We start from the raw sequence: 20472 nt of genomic DNA, 5'->3' as shown, positions 1-20472 counted from the left end.
AAGATATTTGTTTAAACCTGAACAATAATAACTAACCGAAGGAAACCTGCTGGAAATCAAGTTTTTTCTTTTAATAGTTTTTACATTTTGAAGACTGTTTCGTATGATTATGTGAGAATGTTATTCTCGTCATTATCAGAACTTTAGAGCCCCTCTAAAGTGTTGGGAGCCCAACAAATTTGATGGCAAAATTTCACTTAAATGACATTTCTGCAAGGATTCTCAAAACAAATGTGTTTGAAGTCGAATATTGATGAACGAATACAACATTTAGGTTTTCTGCGTACAACAGAAAACCCAAATTATGTTTTCTTTGATCAATATTATTTTGTATTCAAACACATTTTTTTAGGGGAACTTGAATATTTGCAGAAGTGTGTCATAAATGACATCCCTTTTACATTAAGATACTATCAAATTCTTGGCGAATGTGGGGCTCCTAACACATTAGAGGCTTTAACATTCCATGACGCCAATAGAACTATGTCACACTATGGAGACTGAGCAGATATTCGAAGTTACTAGTCTATGATGCTATTTTGAAGAGAATTGATGATGATTTGTTTTCCAGTGGCGGATCCAGGGGGGGGGGGGGCCGGGGGGCCCCCCCTTGAGAAAAAAATCATGTAAAATCACGTGATTTTTACCTTTTTTGGGGGTTGGGCCCCCCCCCCTGGCGCAAATTGAAATTTTTTTGAGGATCAAAAAAAAAAAAAAATGTACTCACTACCCCCCCCCCCCAAAATTCAAATTTTCGGGAGCAAAAAAAAAAAAAGTTGGGCCCCCTCCCCTAAGAAATCCTGGATCCGCGCCTGTTCCTACCCGCCGAGAGCGTTATGTAGTATTGTTACTTTGTGTTAGGTCAAATGTTTAATCATAGCGAAAGAAAGTTGTAGAGGGGAGAGGGGAGGGGAAGAGAGAGGGAGGGAAAGAGGGAAGGACTGTGGATGAGAGAGAGAGAGAGGGAGAGAGAGAGAGAGAGAGAGAGAGAGAGAGAGAGAGAGAGAGAGAGAGAAACTAAGGCCATTGTCTTAGAAAAATACAAGATGATTTGACATGGGTATAACAAATTATAACAATTACAAGGGAATGACAATTAAGTCCATGCTATCAATGATTTGAGTATTAAGAAACTGTCCTTTATCAACCGTGATTATGTCCATTACAATAATTGATATTGAAGGAAATAATTAAACATGGAAATGACTTCAAAGAACGTGGAAATATTTAGTATTCAATAACATTCAGTAACTTCAAAAGCCATCAATTATTATTAATATCCTTCTGAAGGATATTAGAACCCCGCGTACTTAGTATGTGAATAGTAGGCGTACTTTTTTCTCTCTATGTATACGATATCGCCCGGTAACTGCGAAATCGAGTTATGAAATTATAATGAAACGGATATTTCTACCCCAAAGAGCGAAGCATAAAAACCACACCGCAAAATGATAATATGAAACATATTCGAGACTGTTTCGAAAGCTGGACGAGTCCATTATATTTAGACGCATGTGATGATGATGATACAGCTACCTAGCGGTGTATACAAGACAGTTGGGGCTCGCTGGAGGAATGCACAGGCGCCTATTTCTCGGATCAAGTTGGTGTAAACTCACTATAATTATGGTAACGCTCTGATAATACATCAATAACATGTGAATCCCGTGTTTACCAACTTGGACCTGTACTTCTCCAGATGGTTTTCGTATCACACGGTTGTCTTTTTATAGCCAATGATCGACAAAGCATCTGTTTGAAACAATTTTTTTGAATATGTCGTCTGCAGCTGCAACTATCGTGTAATCTATGCAGAGTGGAGTAACCCGTACCTATAACAGGTGAGCACGTATCTTGCTTGGTAGACTTAACGCCCGGGAAAGTCCCCGTGGGGATCATCGCGGTGCATGGGTCGCTCTGGCTGGCAGAGACTTGGGCCGTTGGGGGTAAGGGACTCTAGATTGTGCTATGATGGATTTATGCAATATTCATGATTTCTCTTTACTCATCCAGTTTTTTGTTGTTCGCTACTGAGCTGTGATACCATGTGAGTCTGTGCTAGCTGTGTTGGAACCATCTGCTTTTGTGTGAGATATGTTTTTGTAATGGCAAATGGGAGACTTGAAAAGTTTGCAGGCTTTCTGCAACAAGGCCAATGTGTATATATATATGATAGTTTTACTGGGTAGTAAAATTCTTTGAATTTGAAAATGACTCAATATCTTGTTGAATTAAAATCATAAAGAGATATGTACAAGAAGGAGATTTAATAGTTGAGTCAATGTAATACATATGTTGTTCATATCAACCTTTCTTCAGTGTTGGTCACACAGTCTGAGATAATTAGGCCTTGTATGATTATTCCATTTGATAACAACCATTATATGCATGTAGAATTAATACTTTTCTACATTTAACTTAAAGGATTAGAGATCATTATCGTAAATGATGTGTTAGATCTATGCAATTGTGTATATATTTAGGAACATGTGTATGCACCCAAATTTCAATATTTAATTTATTTTTCTTGTAGGTTAGTTATCTTTGACAATATCTCAAAAGGTTGTTATAATGATGTATGAGCATACATGTAATCAAAAGGAATACATAATTTAATTTAAAAAAATTGTAATTATTCTTTATAAAAACACAGATATGCAACTTGAGACATTTATATGACATTCTAATTTGTAATTATGAGAATGATACAAATGTCTCAAGTTACAACTTTGCTGTCAATATGTTTTTTAAATGTTTTGCACAAAGCAATCCTTCCATTAATTGGTGCGTATTGTTTTGTGCAAAATGGCATGCGCAGCAAACAAGCGACTGTGCAGAGAGGCGAAGAAAGCAACGGGGCGGGGGGGGGGGGGGGGGGGGGGGGCATTTCACAAAACTTGTCATCAGTGACAAATGACAGTTTTTGTTATAAGCTACTGAAATCCTTGCTTCTGATTGGTTATCAGCAGATTTGTCACTGATTTTTGTAATTTGTCATTGAACAAAAGGTTTGTGAAACGGGTCCCAGAAGTGTTATCATTGAAGTCCACTCCATTGCTTGATGATTGAAGATATTAATCGAATGCAACCCTTGTAATCCAGCCTTGCATGTTGCTGGTGCTGGGATGTCGGAAAGGATGCGAGCATGGCATATGTTCCCTAGAAAGTGATTTATTGGCAATTATTTTATGCAAACAGTGGATAAACAGATCCATCATTGGCTTTTTCCTATGTTCATATGGACAGAGTTCGACCAGGACTCATATTTCATAGAAATGGATGGTTGGGAGAGAAACAGTAATTAGTGTTTGTATAATCATGGATCTACGTAGGTCCATGGTATAATTGCGTATACTGTTGTTGTTGTTGTTGTCTGTGAGGGAAATGGTAGCCTGTAAAAGAGCCAAGGACTTTTATTATCACAAATATGTATCATAACATTCAATGTCAACAAGATGCACAAGAGAAGAGGGAGACTCAGAGAGAGAGAGAGAGAGAGAGCAAGGGAAAGAAAAACATGAGAGAGAAAAGGAGAAAGAAAGAGAGATAGAACAAAGGAGGGTAAAGAGGGAGAAAGAGAGAAATAGTGAGAGAGAGAGAGATAGATAGAGAGAGAGAGGGGGAGGAGGGAGGAGAGAGAGAGAGAGAGAGAGAGAGAGAGAGAGAGAGAGAGAGAAAGAGAGAGGTGGAGGGAGAGGGGATAGAGGGACACAGTATAATCAGGCCCTTCATATTGTTTAGAGAAGTAAACAAAGATACTATAAAACAATATATACATGCATACATTTAGCATTACATGTATACAGTTTCAAGTTTCTGTTTATGATTGAATTCAAAATAATTAAATTTGAATTAAATACTATAAACACTGATTTTCTTCCCAATGAAATCTCTATCATCATGTTTCTTGTGACAGATTAGTGTATGGATAAAGAAGTCATTTTATGTTTAAGGAAGTTTATATTCAATTAAACTTGACAGTGGTAAACAGAGAGCAAACAGATAAATCATGGAGTTCTGCTTGTGGATACAGTTCACACAGGGCTCATATTTTATAGGGCAGTTTCAACTATTTATAGAGAGAACTTGCAATTTGTATTCATGTAATGTGCACATTTTGAGTGTTTCATGGAATATCCTAAAAAAGAGTGCTGTCCTACGTCAGTTACATTATACAGTCAGGACTTAGGAGCATGCATCGCAGAAGATGGGAAACATGTAGGAGGATGGATAGATATAGGAATATATTGAAAGAGAGAGAGAGGGGGAGGGAGGGGGGAATAAGGTAGAGAGGAGAGGAAGAGAGGAAGAGAGAGTGTCTGATAGAGAGAGGGGGAGAGGCAGAAGAAAAGAGAAGAAAAAAGAGAGTGGGTAATACAAGAGAGAGAGAATGAGAGAGAGAGAGAGGGAGAGAGAGAGAGAGAGAGAGAGTGAAAGGGAGGGAGAGAGAGACAGAGGAAAGAGAGAAAGAGAGAGAATAAGAGAGAGAGAGAGAGAGAGAGAGAGAGAGAGAAACAGAGAGAGAATGGAGAAAGAGGGGAATAGAAGAAGAAAGAAATAGAGAAGAATGGAGTAATAAAGAAGAAAGTGCTGGAAAGCAAGAGAGAGGGAAAGACTTTGGAGAACAGAAAATTGATTGTGAGAAATGTGGAAGTACATTGTAGAGTTACAAGGAGAAAAAAGAAAGGAAGAGTGATGGAAAGGGCAATGATATGGAGAGGATGACAAGTCCATGTACATATCGATGAGATATGTGAATTTCCATCATTTTGGGGTAAGGATTCAGAAGTTCTTTGATATATCTTTCTTTCAGATCAGAATTTTGAGCCAAGACCGACCTACACTAGGACAATGTCAGCACCCTGCTGCAAGGTGGTATGAAGCTTATTGATAAGATGGCAAGTTGCAGTGTTACTCTGGAGCAAAACCATCCAAGAAGCCCTTGCATTATAATCTCAAAAGGTAAGCCATTCAATAATAATCATAATGATAATAATAATTATATTAATGATGATAATTGGATTTACGTGGCCTTTTCCAGAGGATACAATGCACTTTTCCTAGCCTAAGGACAAATTAAAAATTGGAGAGGTATTTTTCCAGATGTTTCAAAAGAAGTTGATTAAAGTAATGTATTTCCTAGGAATGCAATCAAGATAAAAAAAGTAACAAATATAGTCCCTTTTTTAGGGGGGGGGGGGGTAGTCACAGGTAGGGTAACGATTTGTACTGATAGTGAACAAACAAAAAGCCATCCTCTCCTCTGCATCACATCTGTTGAAAGTCTCATTTTGTTCCTCCTTTTCAAGCCCAAGGTATGATAATACGCCAACAACTGTTTGTACTATACTGGGAAGAAGAAGAGAGTAGGCGAGAGATGCTGGACACCATGGTTAACCTTTGACCTTTAAACCTTTACCCTTTAACCTTTTAAACTTTTACAGCATCAAACAAGCCATTCTCTCCTCTGCATCACATCTGTGAGCAGTCTCGTTTTGCTCCTCCCGATGAGAGTAGGAGAGAGAGAGACACACGATAGAAACCATGGTTAACCTTTGACCTTTTAACCTTTTAACTGTTACAGCATCAAACAAAAAGCCTCTCCACTGCATCACATCTATGAGCAGCCTCGTTTTGCTCCTCTTGATGAGAGTAGGAGAGAGACGATAGAAACCATGGTTAACCTTTGACCTTTAAACCTTTACCCTTTAACCTTTTAAACTTTTACAGCATCAAACAAGCCATTCTCTCCTCTGCATCACATCTGTGAGTAGTCTCATTTTGTTCCTTCCGATGAGAGTAGGAGAGAGAGAGACACGATAGAAACCATGGTTAACCTTTGACCTTTTAACCTTTTAACTGTTACAGCATCAAACAAACCAGCCTCTCCACTGCATCACATCTATGAGCAGCCTCGTTTTTGCTCCTCCTGATGAGAGTAGGAGAGAGACGATAGAAACCATGGTTAACCTTTGACCTTTAAACCTTTACCCTTTAACCTTTTAACTGTTACAGCATCAAACAAGCCATCTTCTCCTCTGCATCACATCTGTGAGCAGCCTCATTTTGTTCCGCCCGATGAGAGTAGGAGAGAGACGATAGAAACCATGGTTTGTCAGAAGACAGAATCTGATCAGCTTCTTGATACAATCCCGGAAGAAACTACTGAGGTAGGTCTGACTCATAGATATATAATACATGGCTGCATAGGTGCACACGTGCATGACCTGATAGTTTTAAGCTCCACCCCACTTTAACTGAATAAGGAATATCATTAGGTTCCACCATTTTGACCGAATATCATTTGGGTTCCTCTTTACTTAAACCACAGGGATTGCAGTCTTTTCACTCTTCATTCTTGTATGGGCCATCACCTATTTGTGCATCCTGTAATTGAAATTCTTAATTGAAATGTAATGAATGTAGTATGTTTACTCAATTTATTGTTCCTGTATTTCCTTGCTGCCTATAGCTATCACCTAGTAAAAATAGCAGACATCAAATGTGAATTAAAAAGGCAAAATTATTTTACCGTGATGGGAAGTTTGTTTGGCCTATTATGATAATGTGAAATTGTGGTGTGAATTCAGATATAGGAGCCATTTTTATCTACATATTGACTTTAAAATGTGTACTTTATATGCAATATTTAATAATTTTTCCAAGTTTTCTTTGTTAAAATTGAAGAGCATATGATTTAGAATGTACAATTCCTTTTATTGTACTGGGTTACTCTTGTGTCTTTTCTTAGTCAGTGATGTGGAAATGTTTGAAATCTTGTAAATTTTGTGTGTGGTGGCACAATACTGTTGTCTTCCTACAAGCAATGATGTGATTTAAGTCATTGTGAAAAATATTATGAAAAGATTTACAAAACCTTGTATGACTATAAAGCAAGCATGAAGTATTCCACATAATCTTTAGCACAATGTAACTGCAAGCTATATTTAAATATATATTTTGTCCAATTTTGAATACAGCCATCCCCAGCCAGGGAAGGGAATGATAACCAGAGTCTTGTCACCTCAGAGGCTGTCGTTTGTACTAAAACAGAATCAGATCACCTTCTTGAACCACTACCAGAAGGTATTGCAGATGTAAGTCATCTTTTCCTTTACTTTCTTTACTGTAATATAGTTGTTCACTCTTTGACTCAAGATATTTGTTACCATGCTAAAGGATTATTATCTTTTCTCTGATATACATCTCTCTCTGGAGTAATAGATGATAATTCAACTGTTTGGAAACAGAATGGTGTTTACTCATATATCTACACAAAGAATGAATAATGCCATTCTGGCTCTGAACGAAAAGAGGTATCAATTTTTTATCAATGTAAAGAGGTTAAGATTGGTCAATCAATCAATCAGTTGAGAGAGGTAGAGAAAGAGATAGAGATGGAGAGGGAGAGGGAGAGAGGAGAGAGAGAGAGAGAGAGAGAGAGAGAGAGAGATAGGGAGAGTGAGAGAGAGAGAGAAAATGGGGATGTTGAATAAGTATTTCACACAGAATCAATCCTAAATTATATTTATCTAAATGTATGTTTTGTTTAACTTTAAAATCACCCAATATTAAGTCTGTTTGAGTCTTCCTATGAGCAAAAAGCCTTTTTGCCTTTCTGTGTGTTGAGGCTTTTAATTAGATGATTGATAATCATGCCTATATAGACATTGGAAAATCAATCTACACTTTTAATTTACATTTATTTTGTCCATGACCATTGCAGTTTTGATATGTATGAAAATATCTTTAAGTGATTCTCATGCAGCTAATTTTCTCTTAAAATATAACTATGATGTGTTTCTCATTTTGGGGTTGTTGTGTGATATATCAACATTTACTAAAGAAAATGTAAAGCATTTATCAGTGGTGATTCATAAATGGAGTTCTTGCGGTATCATCTTCCGGTATTAGTCATCTTATTAACCCTTAATAAATCAATTATTGGATTCAATAAATAGCAAGCTAAGTCAACCTCTAAAAAAAGAAAGATAAAGAAAAGGAGATGGAGAGAAGGTTTATGAATGAAATTCAATTTCCTCTTTCTGAAGAGTGGTAGTGCAATGTGAGAAGGCATATCACTCGCTCAGAGCCAGAAGGCCGTAGAATTATATACTTTTACACAGAGTTAACGCCCTTCTGGCTCTCAACGGAGGATATATTGAAATCTAAACAAATCAGAAAGCCGGAGTTCCTCCGTACCGTACTACGGTGCAACATCCGATGATTGAAGGAGTCAGAGGTGTGATATATTACAAACTTAGCACCTAGAAGGAAGCGTCCTGGAAAATGAGAAATGTGCAAGCAGCGTTCAGGCCAGTCATCTCCTCGATTCAGCTCTGAGTTCAGATGTTGGGGTGTGTTCATACTGGAAGTTTATTTGTTTTGTTGGAAAATGAGAAATGTGCAGGCAGCGTTCAGGCCAGTCGTCTCCTCGATTCAGCTCTGAATTCAGATGTTGGGGTGTGTTCGCACTTGAAGTATAGTGGATATATATATCAAATGTTAAAAAAGAAAAGAAAGAAATGTGCAGTAAGCATGCAAGTTAGTCATCAGCGGATCGAGTTAGGAGTTTCACATTTTAGGGTACCGGTAGTCAATTCATACTGGAAGGAAAATGGATATATCAAATGTTTTGTTGGAAAGTAGTAAAATGTCTAGTGTGAATGCAAGTCAGTCATCCGTGGATCCAGTTAGGAATTTCAGATTTTAGGGTATGTTCATACTGAAAGTAAAATGGATATATATCAAATGTCTCGTTGGAAAATAAGAAATGTGTAGTAAGCATGCAAGTCAAAGCATAGTGCTGAGATTAAGTAATTCTTTCAAAATCTTATGAACCCTGAAAGTGACAGTTGTGTACTAAAATCTTTCAAGAAGATAATTGGGAATAAATTATATAAGCATGTGCTTTAGCTCTTAGGCAAGGTGTGAACACATCTTAAATCTTGATAAATTGTGAGGTCAAGGTCCTTGGTTAGCCGTACCCCAAGGAAAGCAGGATTCTAGCTATGTTCATATGGGACAGTCAAAGTTTGAAATTGGAGATTGCCAAACTTAAAAAATTTATAATTCAATAACGATGACGAGGGTTCAGGAGGGACCAAATGTCCCAGAAACCACAAGTATTTTAACAAAAAAATTAATTGTGTCCACCTGGCACATAGCTTCGAATGAGGACCCTTGTTGCTTGTAGTTATTGCACTAACCTTTAGATCACTAATGGTTTCCAACTTCAAGTATACTTCAAGTTTTGTAACCGCAAGTACATGTACTACAAGAAAGCTTTTAATTTTAAAACCACAACCTAAACTTAATGTAAATGGATTGCTGTGTGAACCTTACCGCTGGCTCTATACTAGAATCCTCACGCTTGAAATATTCACCAAAATCTTTTAACAATTTACAGCATAAAATTGCTCTTGAAAATTTGGCCGGCCTGCCTGGATGGTGGATGGTATTTAATTGATGAGCCGAGTAGGTCAATATTTACATGTACATGGAATGTGTAAATGATGAAAGGGTCCCTGGCATGTAACCTTAAATCATTGCCATCCTTTTTTTGTTCGTTTGATCTCTATTGCTGTCTCTGTCTCTGTCTCTGTCCGCTCCCCTTGCATTTCTTTCACTCTGTCCTTCTTTCTCTTTATTGCTCTCACTGTCCCCTTTTGTTTTGGTTTGTGTGTATTCCTAAGTTTTTATTTCATGTTATTTTGTCATTTGGCTCTATTCTTTTCTTTTTTTGCAAAATATGTATACGGTAGCCTAGAGTTATATTCTTAAGTTTGTACATCTGTTCATATCATAGACTTAATTAGTTTGTCACCTTATAGTATAGCTATATGGAACTTCACTAAAGTAAAATGGTCTATTGATACTGGATAGTGCAAAGTAGTAACTTGTGAATCTTTTTAGGTCTATATATTTGCATGAGCACAGCATGTTAATATTATATAAGCTAGGACAGAAGGTGTTACAGCTTAGCCATCTTGCAGTCTACAGACACAAAGAAAAGTACATCTATAAAGCCAGACTTTAATATGTCCATATTGATTTCATTCTTGGGTTGCAAAATGGCCTAATCAGCAGCCCCCTTTGAGTGGCCCGAGCAATCCCGACCTGGAGGCAAGCCTTTGTCACTGATTGGCTCAATGATTGACTTCATTCTTCCCCTCAAAGCCTTCAATGGTGTGTGGTTCCACTATCACACGTACACTAAAATCAATAGGTGGGGCTGATGTAGCCGGCTCGCCTCATAGACTAGCAGCTCAGCTGTGTAATCAGCCATTCGAGGGGCAGAAAATCAATAACAATGATGATTTTAACATTCAAGTGCCACAACATTCATGGTGGTGAAGCTTAATGAATATTAATAGTACAGAACATGACATGAAAATGCTCCATGGGCCAAGGTAGAATGAACCTGTAAGAATGTTCATCAATTCCATACTTTCTTGAGTTTGAATCACTATCGAGACCCTGGACAATAAGCAGCTAGTTTGTTATGTCCTTAAAATTCTACATAATTCATTCACAGATTTTTTCCCCATGATATATAGGCCTAAAATTTATTAATGTACTCCATAGGATAATTTGCATGCTCCCATGGTAGTTGTTACTATTTTTGTCTCATTTTTGTTGAGGTAAGTGAGTATCCTTCAAAATAGAAGACTTATAATGCTTCAGCTATCATAATCCCTTCTAAGATCTTACAACACATTTTTGTCTTCTTCTTTGAGATCTCAATGATAAGAGATTATTGTAATACCCAAAGAATGTGGCATATACCGGTATGTGTACTTCTGAACAGAAGCAAAAACTACATTTGCGAAGCATGATTGAATGAGGATCTTAAAAGCTTACTCACCTTCCTAAGAGACGCATTCATTGAAACATATACCTGTGCCGTTGAAGCATTAATTTTAGGGTTAATTTTACTTGAAACCTTGAAGTGAAGACGAAGAAGAACAAATCCTTTTCAGTAAAAAATATAGAGTTGATAATGTAGAGACAGGAATTTCATGAATGCAATTAGCATAGGAGATTAACACGAAGGCTGTATGTTGTCCTTCATTATGTTTGCTAACCCTCGATGAATTCAAAAGTATATAACTTAATTCCTTTCTGGATCTCAGAAGATGATTTGGGGATTACTCAGTGGAAATTCCCAATGTGAAGAGATTTTCAAATTATGGACTACCCAACATACCTGTCTATAAAGGTCACCCAAGGGAAACAGAACAAGTGGCCACTGTAGGCAGGTGGCCTTTATAGAGAGGTGAATACTAAGACAGGTTCCACTGTAGTTTGTTTGAAGCATGTTGAAGATCTTTGAATCAACACTTCTGACACAAAAAATGAGTATGTTGCTTGTGTTTTCCAATTGCAGAGATTTTGAGACATGTGCCTTTCCTAAAAATAAATGTATGACATCACCCCTAGATTATGGTATGATCCAAGCCCTAAATTGCATCAAGTTCTGGAAATATATTAGCAAGTCATAATTTATGGAATACCCAATTTGTATTTCTTGTAGATACAGTGCTATGCAAAAAAAAGCATTCTATACGAGGAATACATAGAAATGCTGTATTTTGGATTGAAGAAAACACTGTTTTTTCCGTCTATTTTCATATGTGTGAGATTTATATGGGCGTAAGAGGCGTCTGAGCTAATGAGGGGGTGATTACAGACTACAATAGTCTATTACCAGGTTATTCCTAGGATTGTTGATTTAGGCTATCATAATTAGGATCTCAACCTCTTCTTTTATTCCTGTTTTCACACCCATGGCATTACTTGTCGCCCCCTTTTCCCCTTTTTTGTCACCCTTCCTTTGTCCCCTTCTCTTTGCCCTCCATCACCTTCCTCCTGTGTTTCTTTTATTTGTTTTTTCTCTTTTTTCTTTTTCTTGCCACTCTCCTGCCATGAGTGAGTCACCCCTCTATTCACATCTCTCTCTATCTCTCTCTCCCTCCTGTTTCTCCTCTTCCCTTTCTCTCTGTCTCTCTGTCTCTCCCCTCTCTCTCTCTCTCTCTCCCCCCTCTCTCTCTCCCTCTCTCTCTCCCTTCTCTCTGTCTTTCTCATCTCTCTGTCTTTCTCATCTCTCTATCTCATTCTAACATTCTCCTCTATGTTTCTCCTCTTCTCTCTCTCTTCCTTCTCACCATCTCTCTTCTCTCTATCTTTCTTCTCTCTATCTCATTCTATCACTCTCCTCTATATTTCTCATCTCTCTATCACTCTCCAATCTCTGTCTCTTCTCTTTCTCCTCTCACCATCTTCTTGCTATATATCTCCTATCCCTATATACCTTCTCTCCCTATGTATACCTTTCCTCTCACTATCTCTGTCTCCCCCTCTAAGATCAGTCTTGTCTCTCCCTTTCCCCCTCCCCCACCCTCTCCTTTTTTCTCTCCTTATATATTACCTTCTCCCCAGATATTCATTTAGAAGTAGTGCTCCATTTTCCTGCTCTCTATAGTATACAAATACTATTTACCTCAAAGGTAGTCGTCCACAATTCTTTCACAGCATTGAAAGTAATTTAATTGTTGATTTGTCTTCAAAAGTTAAAAAGTTGTATCCTGAAATATTTCAGAAAATAAGTAATGATTAGTAAGGGAAGTGACCTTGTGATTTTTAATTAGGATAGATGTAGTTATGTTCATAATGCAGTATGAAATAGGTATCATAACTACGGTAGAGGATTGATTTTATAGCTTTATCATACCAGTGGTAAGACCCATGTAATTTTGCTTCTTTTACTGTTTGCACAGAATTTTAACAAAGTGTTCATAAATGTGAAAATGGTACATTTGAAATACTGTGGGCCATTCCAAAGAGAGGAAAGTATAGGGGGAAGTGACTTCACTGTTTTCTTACCACTATTAAATCCCAGAATGTATTTCGCTCTACTTACACATTGGGAAATTGACCGATGCCACCAACAATAGCACAATCTTACACCTTTCAAAGCATATTTGCACATCCCAGGTATTGAAGCAAGTCACTCCTTTGTCATGTTTGGGCTAGCTCAAGGCATTTTCCTGTTGGCTTATGTTCTGTGATTTCTTAAAAGGTGCTCTGAAGTTTTGGTAAATGGTGAAAATAGATTCTTACAGAATGAAGTGATACATACACTGAATGATTATGACTATAACATGATGTATTGAAGAAAAAAAAAGATTTCGATAGAAAATGTATTCAAGAAAAGAGAGAGAGAGGGAGTGAGAGAGAGAGAGAGAGTAAGAGAAAGAGAGAGATAGAGAGGGAGAGAGAGAGGAGGGGAGGGGAGGGGGAGGGGAAGGGCAGAGCATGAATAGCGAGGTATGGGAAGAGAGAGAGAGCAAAATAGAAAGGGAGGGAGAGAGAAAGAAAGAGAGAGAAAGAGAAAGTGAAAGAGAAGAGAAAGAGAAAGAGAAGAGAAAAAGAAGGGGGAGGGGGCTGGAGGAGAAAGAGAATCTTTCAAAAACATCCAGGACATTCAATATTCAGGAAAATAGTTTGTTAACACAATCATTGTACTGTAATTTGGCAGAATTTATTAAAAAAAAAAAAAAATCACTTCAGCTTCAAATAGCTGCATGTCTGACGAGGATTTGCCAGAGAGTATAGATTACTAGACTACAACCATAATAGTTGACACCTATACCAAAAATACACAGGGTTACAGGACCGTTTGTCTAATATTTGCAAGAATTTTAGATGAATTTTTCCAAATGGAGACCCCGATTGTATAATCTTTTTGATGAATAGTTCCTGGGGGCAAAAAAAAGATGTTTGAAGGGTTAGTGTGTTTTGTGTTGTGCATGACAATAGGCCTGTCCTCATCATCTCGAGATTGCCAAATAGCCCGCTATTTCTGATTTGGGAAATAATCCCGAAGTTACAAACTTGAATCTCGAGCTCAAGAAATTAGCTCAAGATATTTTGCTCAGTGTTCGCGCATAGTGTGAGTCTTCGGGCTGGTGAAGAAGTACTGGACAAAATAGAGGGATATTTTACCAAATAGCGAGATATTTTGCAAACTAGCCCAAGATATCTTGGGATGATTATCTCGACCAAATTTCCCGCTAATTGCCACTTCGGGCTGATGATGACGCAAATTAGCTGGGTAATTTGCGATTGGGATAGTTCAAATAGCGTGATATTTGGCAATCTGGAGCTGATGGAGACAGGCCTGAGGTGAAGTCCTCATGCCTGCAGACCGGTGGAGTAGTGAACAGCATGACTGATTTCCCTCGTCTGCTGAGAGAGGAGTAAACCCATTGTCCAGGTCAGTGGTTTCAGAACTCCCTGCTGATCGTCGTTGAACCCTAGGCCTACTGAATAAGTACAGGCACGGGGGACACGCCAGCCCATCAAATATTTACCTCCCCTTTAAAAGCTGCAAGCCTGCCATCAGTATACAGACACTCACTAGCACCAACACAGAGCTTCTAAAAGAATTATTAACTTCCTCTGCAGATAGTGCTTTATCATTGTTGGCTGGTGAAAGAAAGGAGTACGCAGAAGCAAAGAGAAGTCCAGCGTTTGAAGGCATAAAAGCTTCATAGAGCTCGGGAAAAGACGCAACAACATGTGAAAATCACCTACTTTAAATATCACTACAGTATAGGCAATTGCACGAAGTTCTAAAAAGTGAAACATTTCAGATTGTAATTTTTTAGCCTTGAGTTTGCAATTTGGTACCTGTTTATGTATATGTTTGGTCAAGAGGTTTCAAATATGCTAAGTGTTAAAATTCTCGTCAAACAGTTAAAGCGATTGTCCATGGAGCATGTAATATATACCATGGAACCTTTACGATGGAGGTCAGGTGTTTTGCAATAATCTTATTACATATGATAATTCCATGGTTGGTGTGGTAACAGCACACCTCTGCATGTATTTGTCAAACCATGGACCTACTACAAGGGTAATAGGTCCATGGTCATACAAAGATTAGTGTACAATTTGTTTCTTCTCTTGTGGAAGAAGTCCTTTCAGTTGAACAGTGTTTATCCTCCAGCTCTTTATTTCGCAATCAATTAATTGTAACTACAGTCTTATTTTCCAGTTTTGGATACACCAGACTACAGTATTTTTCATATCTTTACAGTTATAAAAAGCAAATGTGTACAAGTTTTATATAAAATGTATTCGTATAGAGGAGGCGTGATGGCTCAGTGGTAGAGCAGTGGCCTCATAACCTTGAGGTCCTGGGTTCGAACCCAGTTTAACATCCTTGTGCCATTTGGTATATACGGCATTGATCCTCATTATCAAGTCCCTCTGGACTTAAAGCCGACCGTCCTCTGGTTGTTTACTTACCGTTACATGTACATGCTTTCTTAGCAGTCAGGTAAAACAATCATCATCATCAATATCTATTATTTCAGATATGTGGAGATTATTCTCAAAATGGTTACTTATTTTCCTTAATTCCTTCAAGTTATGGATGGCGATTTCTTCCAAGAATTGAAATGGTGTTCTGTCTTTTAGGAATTAATGTTCTCAAATTTGCACAATGGTTCAGATTCACAAAAGCTAAATGCCACAAAAAAAATGCAATAACAAAACACTAAATTTTGAAAAAAACCTAAAAGATTTTTTCCTTCACATGTTGCGATGTTTCATGTCACTTCATTTTCTGGCTCTACAGTACTTTATGTAAATAGAGAATTCAAACTGAAAATTTGACTCTTGTAAATTTATTAAAAATTAATCTTTATGGACTTACTGACTGTAGTGGCACACTAGGAGTTTAGGTTTACACATGTACGTGTATAGATTATGAAAAGCAAATTTCTTCGGCATAACAGTTTCCGCTAGAATGGAAGTAAATCTGATTTTGCAGCTAGCTTGCAAGCCATTTGTATTCCACCTGGGTAGATCCAGGTCATCTCTAAATCTTACCATCTTACTATCTCCTGCTTGGATGATATGGTGTGTCCCACATGATAGGCAAGACACATCAAATATTCAAGATTCTCCAAGCCCTTGCTAGATGCCATGTATACAGAGCAGATAGAGCTCCCAGCAATGGCTATAGTATAGCAGGCTATGAATATCATTTATTGGGAAGTATATTTCATCATTAATATACTGATCCTCTGGTGTGTTTGGAGCCAGAAGGACGTTAACTCTGTGTTAGAGTAAATCATTAAATGCCCTTGTGGCTCCAAACACACTCTTTCAAACATAGCATACATTTATAATTTTATATCATGCTATATATATTCCTCCTTTATACACTCAAGGAGTTTTCCAAAATTATGACCAGGCTATATAGTCCTATATCATCATTCACATGGAGAACCCTCCCCCCCCCCCCCCATTGTATCACCCTGCAGTAACAGTTAAAGATAAGCTTGAGTTCTGGTAATGAGAGAAAAAAGTTCAAGATTACAAATAAATGAGATGGGCCAAACGAATTTGGTATAAAATGTATAGGGGCTGAGTAATGAGCATAGAAAGATAAAGAAATCAAGGTAATTTGCAGGCACAGGTCGCTATGTGCAATTGAGAGTTGTATTTTTTTAAAGATGACTTCCAGTAATTTTTGTGCATTTGTTTTTATTTCACTGGTTCAAACGACCAATCTATTGCAGGATAAACAATCCAAAATAAATCATAGCAATTTTCTCTCAAAATACGATTCCCATACCAGTTAGAGCTCAAGATTATAGCTTTAAGGAAAAGGCTTAAAGAGGCTAAAGCAGACAGACCTCCCAGCTTAGCAGGTTATGAATATCATTAATTTCACCGTGAAGTATATTTCATCATGAATAATAATAACACTAATCCTCTCTTGTACAGCATGATACATCTCTATTTGCACATCCAAAGAGCTTTGGAAATTGATAGCCCTACATCATTCCAATATGGATATGTATGAAGGTATTGTAGTTGAGAAATCTTGAGCTCTTTCTTGTGTACAAAATGGTTGAGCTCCCAGCAATATTTTTTTGAGCAGACTATGAATATCATTAATTGTGAGTTATATATGATTTGATTTGATCTGATTTTATGTATTCACCAAGAGCAATGCAGTAATGCATTTCATACAATGATATTTACATATACGAGTAGAGCAACTAATGGCTGGTAAAAGGGGCCAGATAATAGCACATATATCAGCGCTAGCCGATCTTCATTTCATAGTCCTTTGTGTTAATATTAATAATAAAAGTTTCAATTCATGTAGCACCTTTTCCACTGGATACAAAGCGCTTTGGGATGAGATCCCTGGGTCAGCGATCAAGGTCAATTGTATACAAGTTACTCAGCATTCAGTGTGCAGAGTTCAATGAATGCATGTCTTCAGAATAGATATGTATTCAAATAACAGTTATATTCCATTCTGGCATAGCAGATATCCCTTTAAGCCCATCATAAAGATTTCCAAAGGGCTTTCAAAGGAAATAATTACCTAGTTGAGACCTTTATTCCAATTTTGAGTTTTAAAAATGTGAATCATTGAGAACTGAGGAGTCATGTTCTGCCAGGTTTGCAGAGAGGGTTAACCCCCTGCTGTTGACTGTGTTATGATTATAAATAGTGAATTATATTTCTTCAATAGTCATACTAAAGATAATAATCCAACTTATTTATAGCATATACCATGTTACATGTATGTCTCTGTGCACTCCTGAAGGGCTTTGGAATTGATCACCTGACTGTATCTCTTGTTAAGTATTGAGAAAAGCAATTATTTCAACAACAATTGATGAGTCTAGCTCTTTCTCGTTTACAGAGATATGGTTGAGCTTCAATTATTGACTATTTCATCATTAATAATAAAAATGCTGAAAATTTTCTTGTGTAGTTTATGTGAAATTATATGTTTCTGTATGCTTGCAAAGAAAAACTATTGCTCTCAAAAATTGTCAAGAAAAATATTGTCCATAAAAAAATCTGGTTGCCCTGAAGTTAAAGGGCTGATTCAACAACACTGAAGTTTGTTACAAGTCTGTTTATGGTCAAAGGGAATAAGATATTTGATTTTGAGCTCAGGATTAATTGCTTGTAAAGGCATCTTATGAGTTATGGATGCTAATGATCCCATCCTGTCCATGGCTAAACAAATTGCCCTGTCCAGAATCATGAAGTATTGAAAACACCTAAGAGAGTTGTTAAACACTCAGATTCTTAATCTTAAAGCACAAGATGACCAATCAATTGCTCAAATCTTTGATGCTAGATGAGCCTGAGGTTGAAGGTGTGTTAACACATCACTAGACCTTCCAAATTTGGTGATCATTTTACTAAAGTTGAAAATGCCACCCCCAGACATTAATTGTCTTTACCGGTAGTTGTTTTACCTGGGCAATTATATATTACCCTAACATTTTGTTGGAAAATACAGTGTGAAAGACTAGCTACTTATAATTTAACATCTTTTGACGTTTGACGTTAAAGGTAATACAAAGTTTTGGGAAATTTTGAAAATGGGTGGATAGTGATTCTTTACAATTTTGATGTATTTGGATACCCCTGTGGATGTAATATAAGCAGTAGAAAATTTAGCCCCTAAAACACTTCTGCTTTCGAGATAAATTGAGTATAAAAATTTACCGGTGCTCCCGGTAAATTTTGATATACATTTCAATTAGCGTCTACGGCCATACGATGGTAGCTGCGATCATGAAAATCTCAGAATATGTAGTTGTGATATATAATTTTCAAACTGGAATAGCTAATCGGTCGCTTTTAGTCAAGAAATATTGTTTTATAGCTTAATTAATGTCTTGACCTTGAGAGGGAGCTATACAACATAAAGAGTTTATTATTTACAATTTCATAACTTTAGACTCGATTTCAACCGCGACGATGATCACTGAATATTGTAGGGTCGCATATGCTTCCAATTTGTTCATTTGAACCAAATTCACGACCCAATACCAAAACTTTGTATTACCTTTAAGATAAGCATGAAATTGAGATTTGAGATTCCTTGAGATTTTGATGATGATGACTATTCTACACAACTTTAAACGTTAAAATACCACTCCAGATAGTCTAAAGTAGTTGTATTTAAAGAATTCAACAAACACCCAAATAGTTTATCAGACAGCATAGTGTGAAAGATCTGTCATACAAATCGTTAATTTTTTTTTAAAAACATGAGATTGATTGTGTGAATGTGAACACATATATATTCTGAAGTTAGTGATCATTCAACCAAACTTGGAAACACCACTCCAGTTTTTGTCTTCAGTTTTATCATCGGGGGAGTTCAGTAACACCAAAATATTTTGTTAGAAAGCACAATGAATGATCAGTTTCTTGCATTTTGATGATAAAGTGCACATGAGAGTGATAACGTGTGAACACATCCATGAAGACGATGATCATTCAGAAATAATATCCACCTTCATCATTGTCTATAGTAGTACACCCAGGGACTTTAACAAACTTCAAAATACTTTATCAGAAGTGCAGTTTGAAATATCAGTTGCTTCAATGTCTTGAAGTGTAGTTGAACATGAGATTGATGCCGCTGTGTGAACACATCAGTGGATTTAATGAAGAAAATTCAACTACCCTAGTTGTTTTTCTATAGTAGTAATACCAAGGGAATTGTACAAACATCCAAATATTTCATCAGGAAGTATGCTGTGAAAGATCAATATCTGAAATCCTTGGCTTTGAGATTGAGTGTTCGTGAACACCTCGCATTAGATATTGAAGATGGTGATCTGTAGGGGAACTGTTTTGGTGTGGGGGCTGAGGTGGATGAAGGAAGGATTGCTTAAGGAAGGAGTCCCTTCATTAATACAAATATGATTTAAACTTTTTCATTCCCCAACCACCCCAAGACCTTAATGCCTAGGAGAAGGAGAAAGAAAAAGAGAAAGAAAAAGAAAAAGAGAAGAAGAAGAAGAAAGAAAATGAGAAAGAGAAGAAGAAATGTCTTTAGGAAAAAGATACTGATGAAAGAAATTGAATTTCATGACATTTTAGCATCCATGGATGAGTCACTTGTCCTGGCGAATATGTCATAATCAAATGACTAATATGCCAAATTAAGATTTATTCATGCTCATGATATCAGATTTGAAACATTCATGACTTGATTTCTTCATTCTCTTTTACTGACTTTCTGCTTTCACACAACAATTATATAAATAAAACATATGCACCTACAAACATGTATTTAGCATTAGCATTCTTAAACATAATATTCATTAAAAAACGATCAAGATTTGGCAAAAAAGTTTGTTTTAAAGCATTCTGCAGTGTGAAATGCATTCTTCTTCATCAAATGTTGCTCTTATCACACCCCTCTGTGTACATATCCAATATAATGAGTGTTATTATTATTATGTTTGTGAGCGCCATGAATGCAGACAAGCATTGTGCCACACTGTTCCCTTCTCTCATACACTATTCAGATCTTATCACACCCCTAGATCAACCTATATGTCTGTGGTCTATGAAGAAAGTCAACATGGTTTGAACAGAAATGACAGATCTAGAACTCCA

At 37.0% G+C, this 20472-nt stretch overlaps 1 long non-coding RNA gene across 1 annotated transcript; it reads left to right on the top strand.

The window, feature by feature from the left end:
* Positions 1–1385: 1385 nt before the first annotated feature.
* Positions 1386–7358, top strand: LOC115923661. Its single transcript, XR_004064035.1, has 4 exons — positions 1386–1841; positions 4814–4962; positions 6016–6170; positions 6981–7358. It is a non-coding gene; the product is annotated as an uncharacterized LOC115923661 (long non-coding RNA).
* Positions 7359–20472: the final 13114 nt, after the last annotated feature.

Source organism: Strongylocentrotus purpuratus, unplaced genomic scaffold (genome assembly GCF_000002235.5).
Source record: "Strongylocentrotus purpuratus isolate Spur 01 unplaced genomic scaffold, Spur_5.0 spur5_scaffold_14, whole genome shotgun sequence".
NCBI classification, from domain to species: domain Eukaryota; kingdom Metazoa; phylum Echinodermata; class Echinoidea; order Camarodonta; family Strongylocentrotidae; genus Strongylocentrotus; species Strongylocentrotus purpuratus.
This window is presented reverse-complemented; position numbering and strand designations above follow the sequence as displayed.